The sequence below is a fragment of the Bombina bombina genome, chromosome 4, assembly GCF_027579735.1.
Source record: "Bombina bombina isolate aBomBom1 chromosome 4, aBomBom1.pri, whole genome shotgun sequence".
Taxonomy (NCBI): Eukaryota; Metazoa; Chordata; class Amphibia; order Anura; family Bombinatoridae; genus Bombina; species Bombina bombina.
Window position 1 is genome coordinate 513273414 of NC_069502.1, and position 20533 is coordinate 513293946.

The 20533-nt window shown below is 38.6% G+C and overlaps 1 protein-coding gene across 2 annotated transcripts in view; it reads left to right on the plus strand.

Moving 5' to 3' along the window:
- SMAP1 (small ArfGAP 1) overlaps window positions 1-20533 on the plus strand; it is a 1140917-nt gene that overhangs the window by 336414 nt on the left and 783970 nt on the right. The window lies entirely within an intron of this gene.

A 20533-nucleotide genomic window follows, 5' to 3' on the forward strand; every position in this document is an offset into this window, starting at 1 on the left:
GCTCATCTTGAATGTCCTCTCACTACCTTAAGCTATAAATCTCTCCAAAACTGAGCTCCTTATTTTCCCCAGTTCTTCAAACCCCAGTTCCACCCCCAACTTCTCTATAACTGTTGATAACTCCATCATTACCCCTACCCCACATGCTCGATGTCTTGGAGTCACGCTTGACTCAGATCTTTCTATCACTCCTCACATTCAGTCCTTTGCTAAAGACTGCTGTTTCCACCTTAAAAACATTGCTAAAATTAGACATTTCCTTTCACTAGACTCAACTAAGATTATAATCCACTCTCTCATCCTTTCCCATCTCGATTACTGCAACTCCATGCTCTCTGGTCTCCCTAGCTGCTACCTAACTCCTTTACAATCCATAATGAATGCCTCTGCCAGGCTCATCTTCCTTACACATCGCTCTTCATCTGCTACACCTCTCTGCCAATCCCTTCACTGGCTTCCTCTTGCCTCCAGGCTTAAACACAAAATTCTCACTCTGACATACAAAACCTTCAACTGCACTGCGCCCCCCCTACATCTCAGACCTTGTCTCCAGATACTCTCCTTCCCGACCCCTTCACTATGCCCACAATCTCCTCCTCTCCTCCTCTCTTGTTACCTCCTCACATTCCCATTTACAAGACTTCTCCAGACTGGCTCCCATCTTGTGAACTCTCTGCCTCGCTCCGCAAGACTCTCCCCTAGTTTTGAAAGCTTCAAGCGCTACCTAAAGACTCAACAAGGAGGAATCTGAGCGCTGAAATAAACTGAATGCCACAAGAAAGTGTGCGATCCGGACAGACAATTCTTTAATAAACACAAGTTGGAACTACTCACAAACATAGAAGTATAATGCACATTTACAAGTGACAACTTGTAGCTGCTTGGTGACCACAGTGAGGAGAATCTAAAGTGCCCTTGAAGTGTATTCGGGCAATGTTGGTGATACCGGCGTGTGACGTCGCCCACCCGTTTTTTTTGCAAGCTGACCTTGACTTCTACTTCCTCTCTCAAACCTGCAGCAGTCACAAACACTCAGGAGCCTCAACGCGTTTCCCCGCCTTTACTGGCGGCTTTCTCAAGAGTAAAGAGTACGGAGTGATTACTATCAACCAATATTTAAACACATGAAGTATCACTGCCATCTAGAGCCTAATTTAAAATTGCAGTATAATATTTCATAACATTTGACCATATTTAAAACAAGTCTAATTCATTTATAAATAATGTGATACTTTTATAAAATACATCTGGTAAAATATATTTTATATATATATATATATATATATATATATATATATATATATATATATATATATATATATATATATAGTGACATTCTATATGGTACCACTAGAGGCCACTAATAGAAAAAGTAAATACTTGTATTTTCATACCTGGATAGGTATGGGTTAATTTAATTAATAATGTGAGCTGAAATCTGATTGGTTACACCACCCTTTTTAAATGTGTGTTTTACTGTGTTTTAACTATGCATGATTAAGGACCATGTAGGTCCGAAACGTCGCTGTTTTAATGGTTGTGATATCACCAATAAAGAAATAATTCACCTTTAAGAATATTGATGCAGTGGTGCTGTTACTTTCTACATATGGACTGTATCTGTTTGGGTTTTTGCTGATAGCCCATTGTAACGAGCACACAGCAAGGTAAAAAAGCTCAATAGTGATGGACTCCATCTGTTTATTTTGTATACATGGAATCAGCAAAGTTACGTGCACTACCAGTGAGTGAAGGAACGATGGAAGATATCCAACCTTCTACATTTTCCTATTCTGACATAGATGCAGCACGCATCACTTCATTGGCCCTAGGATCAAGGAACTTCTTAAGAAATTCTGCTGAAGTGGATTTAAAAAAGGAATATGAAAAAACAAAGAGGAGATTAATCTCTTTGGAGCTGCATTCAGTCACACTGGCAGAATATTACCGTATTAAAAGAATTCCTAGAGGCCTAAGGATAAAACTGAGACCCACCATACTGGCTAACCATGAATTATACAGAACAAGGTTCGAGAGTATACTTAATAAGTGCTCTTTCGATTTAATTGTGCTCACTGTAGAATGTCTGCAGTTAGAGATTGACAAGCAAAAAGGATTAGTGCTGGAAGCAGAGCGGGGAATGGAAACAAAGTATACCTTGGAAATGGTTGAAAACCACTAAAGAAGAAATTGACACATTGTTAGCTCAATATCGCTCAGATCTTGAAGAGAGGAAAAGATCAAAGTTTGTACGCGATGAGCTTGACTACACCATCACAGAGTATACAACTGGTCACATGACCACACGTCAAGACAACGTGAATCACGTGACGTACCATACTGGAGGGAGAACGCCGGAGGTGAGGAGCGCTAACAGGAGCAGGACAGAATGGCCGAAGGATCATCTTCTGGGGAAAGTTTTTTTAGATTCCGGCTCGTAAGGAGACACCGGAGGGGAGGGCGGAAGCACCGCCGATCCCCAAAGAGCAGGCGATGTATACACGGAGCTCCTGGAACCAAAACCGGCAGATGCGAGACGCCAAAGAGAAGGGAGGGTTCCGGCGAGGTATGCGGAAATAGAGGGTAAATGAACTGCCTGATTACATTTCCCCCATACAGGGACAAGGAGAGTCTGGTATCAATATCTCGGAATACAAGCTAACTGAGACGGAGCATAGTTTGTTAATGAAAGGACTTTCCTTCTGCCCCACTAGAGGGGACTGTGATGAATTTGAAGTCGATAAGGACTTGTACAAATTTTTTTAGAATGCTCAGGCTAAAAGCTATGTATGGTGGTAACAATGTAAATAATGTGGGGTGTTGAAAGCACAATAAATGAAAGTGTTATGCAAACGAATCCCCTTGATTTGAAATATCTTAACTTATATAAAAGTCTCCATTTATACCTCCTACCAGTAACTTCTGGTGTGGAAACTTTTATTAAGTTTGTACAACAGGATATTAGTAATTTGATGAAAAAAATGAATTTAAATCCAGAAATGAAAAATTATAACCTAACAAGAGAAGAATATAAAGCTATGTTGTCCTTAAAAAAACAACAAGGAATATTACAATAAAGAATGCCGACAAGGGCGGAGCTGTTGTAATATTGGACACTAAATATTATATTCAGGAAATTTTACATCAACTCTCTGATGGCGGGGTTTATGAAGTATTAGACCATAATCCTCTTATGGAAATACAAAAAGAGTTAAAAACAATTCTTGATAGGCATTTCAATGTAGTATTATAACTAAACAGGGTATTTGATTTCTTTATAAAAAACATCCCATAAACCCATTTTTTTATACTTTGCCCAACGGTTCACAAGAATATGTCATCCCCACCAGGGCGGCCCATTGTGGCATGGTACAGAGTCTGTTTTTTTCAAATGTATCAATATTTCTGGATAGAATCCTTTTTCCAATGGTTAAAGAACAGAAGGTCTTTTATAAAAGACACTATCTGATTTCCTGTACAAAATTAGAAAAGGTAAAAATGGAAGAAAATTGGTTTATTTTTTCTCTAGATGTGGTAAATCTGTATACATCTATCCCTCATCGAGGCAGGCCTTGACACCATAAAAAGTTTCTTGACAACAGTAAATTGTATGATCTAACACAGGATAGATTTTATTGATGATCTGTTAAGACTTGTCTTATACTGCAATTATTTTCTGTTTCAGGACACTTACTACATGCAGGAAGAGAGGTACGGCCATGGGCTCCAATGTAGGCCCCCTCATATGCCAATTTGTTTATGGAGTGGCTATGAAAATAAATTTGTCTATGCTAATAAGTCATTCAATCACTGTTGTAAGCTTTGGCTAAGGTGTATATAGACGATATTTTGGCATATGGGGGGGTTCATTGGAGTCCTTGATACATTTTGTGGAGGAAATCAATGCCTCAATGATAAACATCAAATTTACATTGGCATATTCAGCACATGAGATTAATTTTTCTTGATACCACTGTCTACATACAAGATGATAAATTGAACACTGATCTCTTTAATAAACCCTACGGATAGAAAGTATACCCTTTGAGGTATGAAAAGCTTTCATCCTGAGACAGTGTTCAATTCTATCCCAAGAAGTCATTATTACGCACCAAGAGGATAGTCAGTGATCAGGGATAGACTGCCTTACAGGCTAGAATCTATGGGTAATAAATTTATTCCAAAGAGGTTTATCCTCAGGAGATTATCAATAAAATATTACAGATCTTGACAAAAGTTAAAGCTAAACCCAAAACCAAAAATGATGTAAATAGATTAGTACTTACTATGGGAATATAGCCAGCGAAGTCAACAAATTTTTAAAGCAGTTAAGAAATACTGCATTTACTATCAAAATTTAATCCAGAAGTTGAGTCCTTTAAATTTACCACCATGCCATCATACAGACGGGTGAAGATAATCTAGTTAGGGCAGATGTGGGGACAACTAAACAGGCTGACATTAATTATTTGACCACTCCAACTAAAGGAAGTTATCCATGTCTTCATTGTGCACAATGGTAATTCAGTAATTAGAGGTAAATTTTGGCCCAGATGATAGAGCGTAAACAGTATACATCAATGTTCTATACACTTGTCAAACCAATTATCGATCTATCTACTCAAATGTCCATCGTGGCCCTCTGTTACATCGGAGAGACCCACCCAGGCCGCTAGGGATAGGTTCAGTCAGCATAAGGCATCAATTAATCTAAAGACATGTCTTTACCAGTATCTGCACATTTTCAACCAAATGGGACATACAGATTAGTCAGTTCGCGCTTCCAAGTAATCGATCATATTCCTACACATAGAAGAGGGGGGCGACAGAGAACTTAAATTAAAACAAAAGGAGGTCTGTGGATCAAGAAATTAAATACACTACATCCTTATGGTCTGAATAGGGGACTATGATTTGTATTTGTTTTTATGAATTTTCTGATATGGAAATAGGGGTGACATTCTATATGGTACCCACTAGTGCCACTAATAGAAAAGTAAATACTTTGTATTTTTCATACCTGGATAGGTATGGGTTAATTTAATTAATAATTTGAGCTGAAATCTGATTGGTTACACCACCCTTTTATAATGTGTGTTTTACTGTGTTTTAACTATGCATGATTAAGGACCATGTAGGTCCGAAACGTCGCTGTTTTAATGGTTGTGATATCACAATAAAGAAAAAATGCACCTTTAAGAATATTGATGCAGTGTGGGTGCTGTTACTTTCTACATATGACTGTATCTGTTTGGGTTTTTGCTGATAGCCCATTGTAACGAGCAACAGCAAGGTAAAAAAGCTGCAATAGTGATGGACTCCATCTGTTTATTTTGTATATATATATATATATTATATATATATATATAGTATATATATATATCACCGGTAGTCTATGGAAATCAGGGACCTCGCAACAGTCGCCCTGGATCTTGAGGCAGGCTATAGATAGAGACGAAGTTATTCTTCGAAGGGCGGATCTTGACCACGGCAACTACCGATCAGAGTTCATACCCTACCTCAGTTTGCCCCTCACCCGTAGCGGGGACTTATACAAACTTGGAGTTGATGATGCTTCAATGTTCGAACTGGTGATGGGGTGAAGCTTACTTAGAGACAATGGGACAGTTTATTTTGTTTTGACTTCTTTTGCTAGGCCACTAGTTATAAGAGTTGGCTTATGTTTCAATCCCATTGTTAGGATATTTACTCTTTTAAATTTGGTTATAGCTTGAATAGTTCTGATATATATTTACCCCCCATCATGAATAATGCTACAACCTTGTGAGATCTAACAGTCTTCATGAAAAGTGTGTACCTATGTTCTCATGGTGCAGTTAGAGCCTAATATTATACAATATGAGGTTGAAAGAAAAATATCCTCTGGTCGTATATAATACTCATAGCTCTTACTCTCTACAGCAGCCTGCCTAGTATATTCCTATTTGCTATACACATTTCTGATAATTGGGATTTTATTGTAACTTACATGTTTGCTTATTACGCAATGTCTAGGCATTTTCTGTTAAGAGACACACCTCCATATGCTTCAGTATCCAAACTCCTAAGCGATGGTTATTTTGATAAGCCTGTAGCTATTTATATAACTGATGTGTAATGGTTCTTAGTGTACTCCTGATGTAAGGTTTTTGCCTGCAAAGATGCGCAACAGACAGAATTTTGTGCATTTTAAGGTTCAGGACCCTTTAGCGTATTCCAACATAGCGGCTTTCTACATGTCATAATTGAGATTAAGTAACTTAATAGATTCACTAGTTTTAATGAGGCATAGACTTGAGCTTTATGTTTGGTTTAATGTGTAAATGTAGTCATTAGTGGACTTACCTACATACACCTAATCTACAATTTAGCTCCTACACTAAAGCTGGTAATATTAGGCTAGTTTGATAGTCCAGCGTTACAATACATACACCCTGAGGTTCTTATTTTCCTTTCATATACTAGTTTATTTAAATACTAAATACAACAGGATACCAAATGTGAGATAATAGGACAATGTGTTTATGATCTTCTGTAATACTTATAGCCCTCCCTCTGTACAGTCAGTATACTTAGGTCCACTCACTTGTAATTATAATAGATGTGCCATTTGAGGACTAAAAGTGATTTCCTATGCCTAAACATACCCTTCTGTTATTTTGCAAATTTCCTTTACTTTTGAAGGTTCAAGGAGTGGCATTTGCTGTCATTCAGGAGGGTTTGGGGACGAGGGGAGGGTTACCAACTTTAATCTTGTCATTGTGTTGTATGTTATATGTACACATTGATATTTGATACTTTGTTTTAGGTGTCACTAGATTTCTTTTATGAGATTGTCTGTCTGCATTGAATTGTCCAAAAATGGGCCCGGTTTGTTCTGATTGGGTCACTATTACATTGGCTATGCTAGACTTATAATAGACTTACAAGGATCTGTTTGCATTATGCTTATGTATTTGCTGCAAGAGGCTAAAAGCCTATACTAGTACCTAGCTCACAGTTTTTAATAATAACTGAGATTAGTTTGTTTGTCATAACAGAAGGTTAAGAGTGTTATATCTATATTGTAGCAGGATAAATACCAGGCTATAATTCTTGCCTCTATGTGTTCATAGTTGGTAAACTTTGGCTCCCACCCTCCCTCAGGTTTCGTTTACTGATAAAACAAAGGAACGTAGATTCCCTAGAACTTCTCCCTATTATTTTTTACATATCTGTTGCAATATAGCGGCCATGGATATCCCCTTCCTTAACCACTCTCTATGACATAACTGAATTAGATAGTACTATTCCCAGTTTTCTATAATTTCCCATATATTTTTTTTTTTTGGTCCACGAATAACTACCTATTGGTCTGGGGAAATAATATGTCAGTAGATATTAAAAGAGGTCAGAAATCAAATACACAGGACCTGTTATATTTCTAACCACGTGTTGTTATCTTTGTAAATCATACCATTGTGTAGACGCATGGCCTATGTCATTAATGTCCTGTAAGCTTGTTTATCGTTTTAAGTTGTTATGACCTCAATAAAAAAATTAAATTATAAAAAAAAAAAAAAATCATGTAAAAAAACTTTTTAAGATTAAATGGAACCTACAAAATGTGATAAAAGTAGGTGTCCAATGTGTAGAACTATTGATCCACAAAGATAATTAGTGGTTTCTAAAAAAACTGGACAAGAATTTAAAATAAAAAATGTCATTACGTAGCAAAAGTATATATGTAGTATATTTATTACAATGTGGGTGTGGCCTACAATATGTAGGCTGCACAAAGAGACACTTGTCAAAAGGTTTTAGTGAACATGTGGCAAATATAATAAAACCCTACTAAAACATAGTGTTCCTAGACACTTTAGTGAAAAACACAATTGTAATCCATCAACTTTACTATTAAGGGGTTAGATATTGTACCTAAGGATTCTAGAGGTGGGGATCGTTTATTGACCCTCAGGAGAAGGGAAACCTTTTGGATTCATAAGTTAGGGACCCTTACTCCTGGGGGTCTCAATATAGATATAGATATTGCTGCATTCATTTAATTGATTTAATTTATTCTATTCTAGTGTATTTATGTTTTATATAATTGTTAAAAGTTTTATATGAATTAGTGTTTTTTTTAATAATGGTAGTAGTATTTGGCTAAAGCTTGATTTTAAATTATATTAATTATATATATATATATATACATACACTCACTATATTTTACCAGATGTATTTTATAAAAAGTATCACATTATTTATAAATGAATTAGACTAGTTTTAAATATGGTCAAATGTTATTAAATATTATACTGCCATTTTAAATTGGGCCTCTAGATGGCAGTGGTACTCCATGTGTTTAATATTGGTAGCTAGTAATCACTCAGTACTCTTGAGAAAGCCGCCAGTGAAGGCGGGGGAAACGCGTTGAGGCTCTGAGTGTTTGTGACTGCTGCAGTTTTGAGAGAGGAAGTGGAAGTCAAGTCAGATTGCGAAAAAAACGGGTGTGACGTCACACGCCGGGTATTGCCGGAATACACTTCAAGGCACTTCAGATTCTCCTCACTGTGGTCACCAATCAGCTACAAGTTGTCACTTGTGAAATGTGCATTATACTTCTATGTTTGTGAGTAGTTCCAACTTGTGTTTATTAAAGAATTGTCTGTCGGATCTCACACTATTCTGTGGCATTCTGTTTATTTCAGCGCTCCAGATTCCTCCTGTGATGTGCATTTGCCGACTGTAAGAACAAACAGTCACTTCTTCAAGGAGCTGCAGATTTAAGCTTGCTATAAGACTTAGTACGGTTTCTGACAGCAATAAGGAAGCAAATATCCTATATATGGACATTGGACTGAATCTAAACAGACAATTACTGTTACAGGTAATATTGTTTCAATCTGATTTGCTATATTGTGCCAAATCTGAATTGCTATATGTGCTAACTGGATCTGAGATAGTATTTCTTATTTGGGTGGAGGTGAAGCGCTTCTTTAATTCTGTGGTTTTTTTGTGTTCCCTAAAGGACTGTACTATTCAGGGACACATACAACCTACACTAACCTTTCCTAACTCCACTGCTATCCCCCCTTGAACCCCTTAGCGTGTCAGCCTATGAGCCCAGCTGTTTGTAAGGTCACCCGCATAAGAGCCGATTACAACAGTGCAACTCTCGGCAGGGACCTCATACCCCATTTGACCCCCTATAAATATACCTTTTATACCACCTATGTTTATTGCACTATGGATCTGTTGGCACTCTACAAATACCTGATATTAATAATAATATTGACCTGTGGTTTAAATTGGTTAAATCACTGACCATTGTCATTCAGTAGTTCAGATGAACCATATCTAGTTCTAGTAGACCCATAATGGATTCTTTGTAGCTGTTTAACCTCCCTTATTGTATAATCCCTGCAAAGTGCAAGCAATTTCATGTGTGAAGTTGAGAAAGTGTAATTTCTCTGTGGGATCCAGTTAATTATAGTCTGCACGATACCATTTAATGACAAATGATAGTTTTACATTACGCTTTTCATTATTAGGATTTCAGGTCTTATCTGGAAATTTTAATTACTTTAGTTTCCTGAGATCTATTGTGCAGCAGACCTATCAACAGTTATTCTCCTTTGAGGGTTTGTTGATCTTTTCAAAGTTATTCTGTTGTCAATGAGATGTGTCTGCAGACGTAAGATTTACTTCACTATGATTTTACTTTTCTATGGGCCTAAATAGTAATTTAATTGTCTGCAAACTGGTAATGTTCAATGGATGCCAAGATGCATATTTAATCAGTTTCATGCTCACATTTCTGAATGTGCGAGAACTTGCATATAGGTTATCAATAGCCACCCAAGCATTCCTTTGGGCTTGATGCTAATTTTCATTGTTAAGGTGAAATAAGAATAATTGCATGCAAAATTACATTTTTATCAAACAAATCTAAATGCATTCATGGGTAATTTTTCTATTTATCTGTGCTATAAAATGTGCTGCAAATGCTTCCTGTCTAATGGTTTGAATAATAATCTTAGAAGGCTAATACTCAGATGTTGCCCTTCTTGTTTTCTCATGGTAAATAATTTATGTCAGGTGATTGTGAAAGGAAAAGTTAAGATAGAGATTTTCCTGAGGGGATTTATTAAGTAATATTTAATAAATTCACTAATGACATTGCTGTAAGTCAAGCAAGTAAATATGAATAGTTATGAAGGCAATGACAATTCAGGACCTCTAGCTTTATTTAAAAAATATATCTGAATTTCTTCTGCATTAAAATTTAGGGATTTGAAGTATAGAAATCATGTTTCTTCTGTTATGTGTGATCAGTCCCACGGGGTCATCATTACTTCTGGGATATAACTCCCTCCCAACAGGAAATGCAAGAGGATTCACCCAGCAGAGGCTGCATATAGCTCCTCCCCTCTACGTCACTCCCAGTCATTCTCTTGCACCAACGACTAGATAGGATGTGTAAGAGGACTATGGTGATTATTCTTAGTTTTTATGACTTCAATCAAAAGTTTGTTATTTTACAATGACACCGGAGTGTGTATTGCCTCTCTGGCAGAGTTTGAAGAAGAATCTACCAGAGTTTTACTATGATTTTAGCCGGAGTAGTTAAGATCATATTGCTGTTCTCGGCCATCTGAGGAGAGGTAAAAACTTCAGATCAGGGGGACAGCGGGCAGATGAATCTGCAATAGAGGTATGTGGCAGGTTTTTATTTTCTGACAATGGAATTGATGAGAAAATCCTGCCATACCGATATAATGTCATGTATGTATACTTTGCACTTCAGTATTCTGGGAATGGGTACTTCACTGGAATTACTCTGTAAAAAGTACATAAGAATTTTTTTATATGTATTGATTATGTTAAACGTTTTTGCTGGAATGTAGAATCTGTTTACATTTAGTGAGGTACTGAGTGAATAAATGTTTGGGCTATTTTTCCACTTGGCAGTTGCTTATTCTAATTATGACAGTTTCGTTTCACCCTCACTGCTGTGTGTGAGGGGGGAGGGGGCCGTTTTTGGCGCTCTTTGCTACGCATCAAAATTTTCCAGTCAGTTGCTCATTGTATTTCCTGCATGATCCGGTTCATCTCTACAGAACTCAGGGGTCTTCAAAACTTCTTTTGAGGGAGGTAGGATTCTCTCAGCAGAGCTGTGAGAATTATATATTGACTGTGATAAAAAACGTTACAAAATGGAAACTATTCGGACAATTTTACCCATGATCCAAAAAGGTCAGTACATGACCACAGTGGATTTTAAAGGATGCTTACCTTCACATACCGATTCACAAGGATCATTACCGGTATCTAAGGTTTGCCTTTCTAGACAGGCATTACCAATTTGTAGCTCTTCCATTCGGATTGGCTACGGCTCCAAGAATCTTTCACAAAGGTTCTGGGTACTCTTCTAGCGGTCCTAAGACCGCGAGGATTTCGGTAGCTCCATACCTGGACGACTTCTGATACAAGCTCCAAGCTTTCAAACTGCCAAGTCTCATACAGAGTTAGTACTGGCATTTCTAAGGTCGCATGGATGGAAGGTGAACGAAAAGAAGAGTTCTCCTCTTTCCACTCACAAGAGTTCCCTTCTTGGGGGACTCTGATAGATTCTGTAGAAATGAAGATTTACCTGACAGAAGACAGGTTAACAAAGCTTCAAAATGTATGCCGTGTCCTTCATTCCATTCAACACCCCGTCAGTAGCTCAATGCATGGAGGTGATCGGCTTAATGGTAGCGGCAATGGACATAGTACCTTTTGCTCGCCTACATCTCAGACCTCTGCAATTGTGCATGCTAAGACAGTGGAATGGGGATTACTCAGATTTGTCCCCTACTCTGAATCTGATCAAGAGACCAGAAATTCTCTTCTATGGTGGCTTTATCGGCCACATCTATCCAGGAGGGATGCCATTCAGCAGGCCAGACTGGACAATTGTAACAACAGACGCCAGCCTACTAGGTTGGGGCGCTGTCTGGAATTCTCTGAAGGCTCAGGGTTTATGGAATCAGGAGGAGAGCCTCCTTCCAATAAACATTCTGAATTGAGAGCAGTTCTCAATGCCCTTCTGGCTTGGCCCCAGTTAACAACTCGGGGGGTTCATCAGGTTTCAGTCGGGACAACATCACGACTGTAGCTTACATCAACCATCAGGGAGGGACAAGGAGCTCCCTAGCAATGATGGAAGTATCAAAGATAATTCGCTGGGCAGAGTCTCACTCTTGCCACCTGTCAGCAATCCACATCCCGGGAGTGGAGAACTGGGAGGCGGATTTCTTGAGTCGTCAGACTTTTCATCCGGGGGAGTGGGAACTTCATCCGGAGGTCTTTGCCCAAATACTTCGACGTTGGGGCAAACCAGAGATAGATCTCATGGCGTCTCGTCAGAACGCCAAACTTCCTCGCTACGGGTCCAGATCCAGGGATCCGGGAGCGGTTCTGATAGATGCTTTGACAGCACCTTGGACCTTCGGGATGGCTTATGTGTTTCCACCCTTCCCGATGCTTCCTCGATTGATTGCCAGAATCAAACAGGAGAGAGCATCAGTGATTCTAATAGCGCCTGCATGGGCCACGCAGGACTTGGTATGCAGATCTAGTGGACATGTCATCCTGTCCACCTTGGTCTCTACCTCTAAAACAGGACCTTCTGATTCAGGGTCCATTCAAACATCAAAATCTAACTTCTCTGAAGCTGACTGCTTGAAATTGAACGTTTGATTTTATCAAAACGTGGTTTCTTTCATGTAATTAACAAGAGTCCATGAGCTAGTGACGTATGGGATATACATTCCTACCAGGAGGGGCAAAGTTTCCCAAACCTTAAAATGCCTATAAATACACCCCTCACCACACCCACAAATCAGTTTTACAAACTTTGCCTCCAAGGGAGGTGGTGAAGTAAGTTTGTGCTAGATTCTACGTTGATATGCGCTCCGCAGCAAGTTGGAGGCCCGGTTTTCCTCTCAGCGTGCAGTGAATGTCAGAGGGATGTGAAGAGAGTATTGCCTATTGAATGCAGTGATCTCCTTCTACGGGGTCTATTTCATAAGGTTCTCTGTTATCGGTCGTAGAGATTCATCTCTTACCTCCCTTTTCAGATCGACGATATACTCTTATATTTACCATTTCCTCTACTGATTCTCGTTTCAGTACTGGTTTGGCTTTCTACAAACATGTAGATGAGTGTCCTGGGGTAAGTAAGTCTTATTTTCTGTGACACTCTAAGCTATGGTTGGGCACTTTATTTATAAAGTTCTAAATATATGTATTCAAACATTTATTTGCCTTGACTCAGAATGTTCAACTTTCCTTATTTCCAGACAGTCAGTTTCATATTTGGGATTATGCATTGAATTATCATATTTTTTCTTACCTCAAAAATTTGACTTTTTTCCCTGTGGGCTGTTAGGCTCGCGGGGGGCTGAAAATGCTTCATTTTATTGCGTCATTCTTGGCGCGGACTTTTTTGGCGCAAAAATTCTTTTCCGTTTCCGGCGTCATACGTGTCGCCGGAAGTTGCGTCATTTTTTGACGTTATTTTGCGTCAAAGATGTCGGCGTTCCGGATGTGGCGTCATTTTTGGCGCCAAAAGCATTTTAGGCGCCAAATAATGTGGGCGTCTTTTTTGGCGCTAAAAAATATGGGCGTCATTTTTGTCTCCACATTATTTAAGTCTCATTATTTATTGCTTCTGGTTGCTAGAAGCTTGTTCACTGGCATTTTTTTCCCATTCCTGAAACTGTCATTTAAGGAATTTGATCAATTTTGCTTTATATGTTGTTTTTTTCTTTTACATATTGCAAGATGTTCCACGTTGCAACTGAGTCAGAAGATACTACAGGAAAATCACTGCACAGTGCTGGAGCTACCAAGCTAAGTCTGCTATAAACTTTTGGTATCTGTTTCTCCAGCTGTTATTTGTATTGCATGTCATGTCAAACTTATTAATGCAGATAAAATTTCCTTTAGTACTATTACATTACCTGTTGCTGTCCGTCAACATCTAATTTTCAGAGTGTTCCTGATAACATAAGAGATTTTATTTTGTAAATCCATTAAGAAGGCTATGTCTGTTATTTCTCCTTCTAGTATACATAAAAGTCTTTTAAAACTTCTCTTTTTTTTCAGATGAATTTTTAAATGAACATCATCATTCTGATACTGATAATGGTTCTTCTGGTTCAGAGGGTTCTGTCTCAGAGGTTGATGCTGATAAATCTTTGTATTTGTTCATGATGGAATTTATTCGTTCTTTACTTAAAGAAGTGTTATTTGCATTAGAAATAGAGGATTCTGGTCCTCTTGATACTAAATGTAAACGTTTAAATAAGGTTTTTAAATCTCCTGTAGTTATTCCCAGAAGTGTTTTATCTCCCTGATGCTATTTCTGAAGTAATTTCCAGGGAATGGAATAATTTGGGTAATTTATTTACTCCTTCTAGACGTTTAAGCAAATTATATCCTGTGCCATCTGACAGATTAGAGTTTTTTGGGACAAAAATCCCTAAGGTTATGGGGGCTGTCTCTACTCCTGCTAATGTACTACTATTCCTATGGCAGATAGTACTTCATTTAAGGATCCTTTAGATAGGAAAATTGAATCTTTTCTAAGAAAAGCTTACTTATGTTCAGGTAATCTTCTTAGACCTGCTATATTTTAGCGGATGTTGCTGCAGCTTCAACTTTTTGGTTAGAAGCTTTAGCGCAACAAGTAACAGATCATAATTTTATAGCATTATTATTATTCTATAACATGCTAATAATTTTATTGGTGATACCATCTTTTGATATCATTAGAGTTGATGTCAGGTATATGTCTCTAGCTATTTTAGCTAGAAAAGCTTTATGGATTAAACTTGGAATGCTGACATGTCTTCTAAGTCAACTTTGCTTTCCCTTTCTTTCCAGGGTAAATAATCATTTCGTTCCTTTCCTCACAACAAGGAACAAAAGCCTGATCCTTCATCCTCAGGAGCGTATCAGTTTGGAAACTATTTCCAGTTTGGAATATATCCAAGCCTTATAGAAACCTATAGTCAGCTCCTAAGTACCTATGAAGGTGCGGCCCTTATTCCAGCTCAGCTGGTATGGGGCAGATTACGTTTTCTTCAAAGAAATTTGGATCAATTCCGTTCTTAATCTCTGGTTTCAGAAACATTGTTTCAGAAAGGTACAGAATTGGCTTCAAGTTAAGGCCTCCTGCTAAGAGATTCTTTTCTTTCCCGTGTCCCAGTTGACACAGCAAGGCTCAGCATTTCTGAAATGTGTTTCAGATCTAGAGTTGGCTGAGTATTTATGCCAGTTCCAGTTCTGGAACAGGGGCTGGGGTTTTATTTTATCTCTTCATTGTACCAAAGAAGGTCAATTCCTTCAGACCAGTTCTGGATCTATCATTATTGAATCGTTATGTTAGGATACCAACATTCAAGATGGTTACTGTAGGACTATCCTGCCTTTTGTTTAGCAAGGGCATTATATGTCTACAATAGATTTACAGGATGTGTATCTGCATATTCCGATTCATCCAGATCACTTTTAGTGTCTGAGATTCTCTTTTTAGACAAGCATTACCAGTTTTGTGGCTCTACTGTTTGGCCTAGCCTCAGTTCCAAGAATTTTTTTCAAAGGTTCTCGGTGCCCTTCTTTCTGTAATCAGAGGAATAGGGTTTTGGTATTTCCTTATTTGGACGATATCTTGGTACTTGCTCAGTCTTCTCATTTTCGAAGAATCTCATACGAATCGACTTGTGTTGTTTCTTCAAGTTCATGGTTGGAGGATCAATTTACCAATCAGTTCATTGATTCCTCAGACAAGGGTAACCTTTTTAGGTTTCTAGATAAATTCAGTGTCTATGACTCTGTCCTTGTCAGACAAGAGAAGTTTAACATTGATATCAGCTTGTCAAAACCTTCAGTCACAATCATTCCCTTTGGTAGCCTTATGCATGGAAATGTTGGGTCTTAGGACTGCCGCATCAGATGCGATCTCCTTTGCTCGTTTTCACATGCGACCTCTTCAGCTCTGTATGCTGAACCAATGGTGCAGGGATTACTCAAAGATATCTCAATTAATATCTTTAAACCGATTTTACGACACTCTCTGACATGGTGGACAGATCACCATCGTTTAGTTCAGGGGGCTTCTTTGTTCTTCCGACCTGGACTATAATCTCAACAGATACAAGTCTTACAGGTTGGGGAGCTGTGTGGGGGTATCTGACGGGCACAAGGGGTTTGGGAATCTCAGGAGGTGAGATTTCCGATCAATATTTTGGAACTCCGTGCAATTTTCAGAGCTCTTCAGTCTTGGCCTCTTCTGAAGAGAGAGTTGTTCATTGTTTTCAGATAAGACAATGTCACAACTGTGGCATACATCAATCATCAAGGAGGGACTCACAGTCCTCTGGCTATGAAAGAAGTATCTCGAATTTTGGTTTGGGCGGAATCCAGCTCCTGTCTAATCTCTGCGGTTTCTATCCCAGGTATGGACAATTGGAAAGCGGATTATCTCAGTCGCCAAAACGTTGCATCCGGGCGAATGGTCTCTTCACCCAGAGGTATTTTCTTCAGATTGTTCAAATGTGGGAACTTCCAGAAATAGATCTGATGGCTTCTCATCTAAACAAGAAACTTCCCAGGTATCTGTCCAGATCCCGGGATCCTCAGGCGGAGGCAGTGGATGCATTTTCACTTCCTTGGAAGTATCATCCTGCCTATATCTTTCCGCCTCTAGTTCTTCTTCCAAGAGTAATCTCCAAGATTCTGAAGGAATGCTCGTTTGTTCTGCTGGTAGCTCCGGCATGGCCTCACAGGTTTTGGTATGCGGATCTTGTCCGGATGGCCTCTTGCCAACCGTGGACTCTTCCGTTAAGACCAGACCTTTTGTCTCAAGGTCCTTTTTTCCATCAGGATCTGAAATCCTTAAATTTAAAGGTATGGAGATTGAACGCTTGATTCTTGGTCAAAGAGGTTTCTCTGACTCTGTGATTAATACTATGTTACAGGCTCGTAAATCTGTATCCAGAGAGATATATTATAGAGTCTGGAAGACTTATATTTCTTGGTGTCTTTCTCATCATTTTTCTTGGCATTCTTTTAGAATACCGAGAATATTACAATTTCTTCAGGATGGTTTAGATAAGGGTTTGTCCGCAAGTTCCTTGAAAGGTCAAATCTCTGCTCTTTCTGTTCTTTTTCACAGAAAGATTGCTATTCTTCCTGATATTCATTGTTTTGTACAAGCTTTGGTTCGTATAAAGCCTGTCATTAAGTCAATTTCTCCTCCTTGGAGTTTGAATTTGGTTCTGGGGGCTCTTCAAGCTCCTCCATTTGAACCTATGCATTCATTGGATATTAAATTACTTTCTTGGAAAGTTTTGTTCCTTTTGGCCATCTCTTCTGCCAGAAGAGTTTCTGATTATCTGCTCTTTCTTGTGAGTCTCCTTTTCTGATTCTTCATCAGGATAAGGCGGTGTTGCGAACTTCTTTTGAATTTTTACCTAAAGTTGTGAATTCCAACAACATTAGTAGAGAAATTGTGGTTCCTTCATTATGTCCTAATCCTAAGAATTCTAAGGAGAAATCGTTGCATTCTTTGGATGTTGTTAGAGCTTTGAAATATTATGTTGAAGCTACGAAATCTTTCTGTAAGACTTCTAGTCTATTTGTTATCTTTTCCGGTTCTAGGAAAGGCCAGAAAGCTTCTGCCATTTCTTTGGCATCTTGGTTGAAATCTTTAATTCATCTTGCCTATGTTGAGTCGGGTAAAATTCCGCCTCAGAGAATTACAGCTCATTCTACTAGGTCAGTATCTACTTCCTGGGCGTTTAGGAATGAAGCTTCGGTTGACCAGATCTGCAAAGCAGCAACTTGGTCCTCTTTGCATACTTTTACTAAATTCTAACCATTTTGATGTATTTTCTTCTTCTGAAGCAGTTTTTGGTAGAAAAGTTCTTCAGGCAGCGGTTTCAGTTTGAATCTTCTGCTTATGTTTTTGTTAAACTTTATTTGGGTGTGGATTATTTTCAGCAGGAATTGGCTGTCTTTATTTTATCCCTCCCTCTCTAGTGACTCTTGTGTGGAAAGATCCACATCTTGGGTAGTCATTATCCCATACGTCACTAGCTCATGGACTCTTGTTAATTACATGAAAGAAAACATAATTTATGTAAGAACTTACCTGATAAATTCATTTCTTTCATATTAACAAGAGTCCATGAGGCCCACCCTTTTTTGTGGTGGTTATGATTTTTTTGTATAAAGCACAATTATTCCAATTCCTTATTTTATATGCTTCGCACTTTTTTTTCTTATCACCCCCACTTCTTGGCTATTCGTTAAACTGATTTGTGGGTGTGGTGAGGGGTGTATTTATTAGGCATTTTAAGGTTTGGGAAACTTTGCCCCTCCTGGTAGGAATGTATATCCCATACGGTCACTAGCTCATGGACTCTTGTTAATATGAAAGAAATGAATTTATCAGGTAAGTTCTTACATAAATTATGTTTTTTCTGAGTCGGTTATTGATACCCTGATACAGGCTAGGAAGCCTGTTACCAGAAGGATTTACCATAAGATATGGCGTAAATACCTATCCTGGTGCGAATCCAAAGGTTACTCTTGGAGTAAGGTTAGGATTCCTAGGATATTGTCCTTTCTACAAGAAGGTTTAGAAAAGGGTTTATCGGCTAGTTCATTAAAGGGACAGATCTCAGCTCTGTCCATTTTGTTGCACAAGCGTCTGTCAGAAATTCCAGACGTCCAGGCTTTTTGTCAAGCTTTAGCTAGGATCAAGCCTGTGTTTAAAACTGTTGCTCCGCCATGGAGTTTAAACCTGGTTCTTAACGTTTTACAAGGAGTTCCGTTTGAACCCCTTCATTCCATTGATATAAAGTTGTTATCTTGGAAAGTTCTATTTTTAACGGCTATTTCTTCGGCTCGGAGAGTCTCTGAGTTATCAGCCCTACATTGTGATTCTCCTTATTTGATTTTTCATTCAGATAAGGTAGTTCTGCGTACAAAACCTGGGTTCTTACCTAAGGTAGTCACTAACAGGAACATCAATCAGGAGATCGTTGTTCCTTCTTTGTGCCCGAATCCTTCTTCAAAGAAGGAACGTCTTCTGCACAATCTGGATGTAGTTCGTGCCCTCAAGTTCTATTTGCAGGCAACTAAGGAATTTCGACAAACGTCTTCCCTGTTTGTCGTGTACTCTGGTCAGAGGAGAGGTCAAAAGGCTTCGGCTACCTCTCTTTCCTTCTGGCTTCGTAGCATAATTCGTTTAGCCTATGAGACTGCTGGACAGCAGCCTCCTGAAAGAATTACAGCTCATTCTACTAGAGCTGTGGCTTCCACTTGGGCCTTTAAGAATGAGGCCTCTGTTGAACAGATTTGCAAGGCTGCAACTTGGTCTTCGCTCCATACTTTTTCAAAATTTTACAAATTTGACACTTTTGCTTCTTCGGAGGCTATTTTTGGGAGAAAGGTTCTTCAGGCAGTGGTTCCTTCTGTATAATGAGCCTGCCTAGCCCTCCCGTCATCCGTGTACTTTTGCTTTGGTATTGGTATCCCAGAAGTAATGATGACCCGTGGACTGATCACACATAACAGAAGAAAACATAATTTATGCTTACCTGATAAATTCCTTTCTTCTGTTGTGTGATCAGTCCACGGCCCGCCCTGTTTTTTAAGGCAGGTAAATATTTTTTAAATTATACTACAGTCACCACTTCACCCTTGGTTTCTCCTTTCTCGTTGGTCCTTGGTCGAATGACTGGGAGTGACGTAGAGGGGAGGAGCTATATGCAGCTCTGCTGGGTGAATCCTCTTGCATTTCCTGTTGGGGAGGAGTTATATCCCAGAAGTAATGATGACCCGTGGACTGATCACACAACAGAAGAAAGGAATTTATCAGGTAAGCATAAATTATGTTTTTACTTTGCAATTCCGACTTACTCCACTAGATACATAGGCTGTATGAAAAGCAGCATGTGTGCACTGTTTATAGCCTATGGGTTTGCTGGGTCAGCATATGGTTGTAGGTACAATCCAAAGGACAAAATAAATTGAAAGCCCAGCTCCAAATTTTGTAAGAGACCCCCACCCTGCGAAAAAAGGCATTTAAACTACTTTCTTTTAGATGAAATAAAAAATAGGTTTGCTTTGTGTCCACCATACACCTGATTTTACTACTGCACACGGTTTTTATTTTTTTCTAAATGTTAGTTCAAGGTTTCACAAGGAATAGATGAAGGTCTTGTGTTTAGTAGCAGTTATCAGAGTCCTGAATGAAATAATATCCTCTACTGCGTCTGACCTTTTAATCACCATTTAATGTTCGCTAAATCTCTACATTGCTTTAGGAGTCTGATTGATTATACATTGTTAAACAGCTACTGTTGATGCACCCTCCAATGACCTGTAGTTTGAATTGGTTAAATCAATGACCATTATCATTCAGTATTTCAGATGTTCCAAGCATCTTGTGCTATTTCATGATAGAAAGCTTTACGTAGAGTCATTATTA